The sequence below is a fragment of the Poromitra crassiceps genome (assembly GCF_964638095.1).
Source record: "Poromitra crassiceps genome assembly, chromosome: 2".
NCBI lineage: Eukaryota > Metazoa > Chordata > Actinopteri > Beryciformes > Melamphaidae > Poromitra > Poromitra crassiceps.
In genome coordinates, this window is record NC_139624.1 from 43,289,239 (window position 1) to 43,292,318 (window position 3,080).

Here is a 3,080-nt window from a genome sequence, read left to right on the forward strand (position 1 = left end):
TTGAGTTGGCTGCCGCCCGAGCTGTCTGTGGGCGTGTAAACTCAATGGGTGTGTTATACCTATACCTATGTGTTGTGCTAGCAACAATAAGACGAGCAACAATAAGCATTTCCTGCGGCCGTTTTTCCCCAAAATAAAATAACCTTTCCGCACAATTCTAGACAGAGCACACCAGAGCCATTGAAAAATGAACAATTTAATTTGCACATTAGAACTATAAACTAAGCCTTTAAACTAAGCTATACAATACAAATGATGTTCTGTATAACAATAACTGTTTTAATAACTGTTATGGAATGGAATGTGTACCAATAATCATCACTCCTCATAGGTTGAGGCCACGTCTCGTCATAGACGCTGGTTTAGCTGGCTCAGCCTGGCTGGGGGCGTGGTCAGGGTGGGGTAAAAACCCCCGTTCTATCCATTCAGCAAAGTTAGAATTTAGCTGATAGCCCAGCCCAGGCAGACACGATCGGGGATTTAACCACCGCAGTAAACGCACATCTGAGCAAACGTCTTGTGTTCTGCTCTAGAACCCCCAAACATGTAGTTTAGAGCCGCAGCACCGTCTTTTGGTGAGTCAGCCCATGAGATATATCGGCGGTTTTACCCCACTCGCGCGCCAGCTGTTTAACATTTTGTGGACATGCGGACTGTCTATGACGAGACGTGGCCTCAACCTATATCTATTAGTCCATGGGCCAGACAGATATCGGTACCATATGGGTGGGCAAAACTTTACCTATACTAAATTGTTTATAGGGTCAATATAAGTAAATTATTGATAGCCTTTCCACAGGAGTAGCTTTTCATATTTATTGGACATTTTCTTATTTTCCCTTATTTAGTCCATGGGCCAAACACAAAAATTGCACATATCGGTACCACTCAAGTGGACAAATTCTAATCATGATTTTTGAACAGGTAATATATCCATAGATGATATTTTAGTATGATAGCCTTTGCAGAATGGCAGCTTTGTCACAGTTATCGGCTCATGAAGTTAGCCAACCCCTACAATAAATTCGATTCTAGGTGCTGATGCATAACCTATTTTAGGCTCAGGACCTTTAACCATGTTCTATGAGAACATGTTTGACAACATTTTAAAGGCTAGCTTCTTAGCTTTCATTTGAGCTCAGTTGTGTGTCTGTCTGACAAATAAAGAGCTCACATGGGCTCTTCAAAGTGTCAGTGACATTCATTTTTCCACAGTTTTCGCCTAAATTATAGTCTTTATTTCAGCACTGTGACATCTAGGAACATCAGAGACACAAACAACAAACACTGGAATACTCATATAGGACTATAAGGATTCAGAAAAGGTATAATGAACCCATACTATCCCATCGTGAGGGGTGAATTTGGCCCTTTGAATTTGGTAGAAGAATGCCTTCTCGAGGGAAATGGGCCAGAACCCAAAATGTAAGATATCGGTACCATCCGGGTGGAGAAATTCTACTTGTGATTTTTTTTAATTCCTATTCATCCCTAGATTATCTTTTTATATGATAGACCTTGATGACCATGGTAGCTTATTAGTGCTTAACCACCCCTCTTAACACGTTCACTGCCAACAACGTGTTAACACGTTTTCAGAATCCAGCTGTTGACTGCCAACAACGTGTTAACACGTTTTCAGAATCGATTTTTTTTTTTTGACGGTGGATCGTTGATCTGGCCCTTTTGCATCTTCTATTATACTGTTAGAGCCGCTGGGCGTGTGCAATCCATTCCGCCGACCCACTGAGTGGCGACGGTGCTCAGACTATTGAGTGTTGTTTGGCCAGAAACGCACGCATTCCAGCTGAGCTCAACCGAGGACCCAGAAGCGAACGAGCCTCATTCTCATACTGTAGGCGAAAACCTTTCACACGGGCGCACGGCGGTGGGGGGTTCCAAAGGTGGACTGGGTGGAAAGCACACTTTGAAGCGCGCAGCATAAAGCCTAGAGTCACACAAGGCTTCGTCAAAGCTCTCAACCGAAAATCCAAGAACGGATTAAGCCACATCCACGCTCGCCGACGAGGGGCCGCCAGAGAGGGAGGCTGCTGCTCACTGCTCAGACAGGCAGGAGAGACTGGCTTGTGACTGACAAACGCTGCTGAAATCCACCAGACACGCCCACGGAGGGAGGAGTTGTAAGGAGAGGGGGTGCGGGTGCTGCTATGGAGGAAATTACTGTTCAGAACTATATTGTTTATGTCTGATGTCTCACTGATGCCAAAAATAAATGGTTAAAGTGACTGTTTGATATTGAATTTCACAAAACTGCGATTATCTCAGCTTTTTGTCTCAGACGCTGAAACCATGCTGTACTCAACGCCTAATATCTACATAACTACTAACTCTACAAACTAACTCTTTTAGACAGAGAAAGCACACATTCTATTAGTACTTTTGTGAACTTTGTGTTCACAAAGTCCAAGCAGAAAATTATCCTTGGCTCTTGTAAAATGAGCCAGAATCCTCAAAAAAACCCTCTGGCAAAAGCTACCTACAGTAAAAAAAAAAAAGGCTGGCAGTGAATGTGTTAAATTATGGATTTATGGGAATTATGGGAAATCATCTTTCTTTCATTATATCCTCTCCCTGGGGTGTCTGGACTACTGACTGTTAATATTACATGTCTAGATATAGGCATGCTATCCTATGATACTATACATACCATACTATACTATACTAGATAGATATATATGCTATACTTAATTGTCTACTAAATTGGCACATTTCCCAGTCAAAAAGAGGGTAAATTGGCACGCTTTTCAGTCAGAAATTGTTTTATTTGTGTTACGGTATATGTACAGCTACATTCAAAATGTTTCCAGTCTTTCAACACAATATTATGACAATCTACCCTTCCTGAGACCATGTCATCCACGAGGGCAACACCATCATCGTCATTCACATCTGAGTCTATCAGCTGTGCAGCAAGCTCTTCTTCACTGTGTTGGTTGGCACATGTTTGTAGTTTGCACAGGTTTGTGCATTTCAGACGGTTATTGAGACATGTGCACTCTGGTGGTTTGCACGACCTCACACACTTGCAGGAGAGCAACTGCAAGACAGCACCTGGTGCT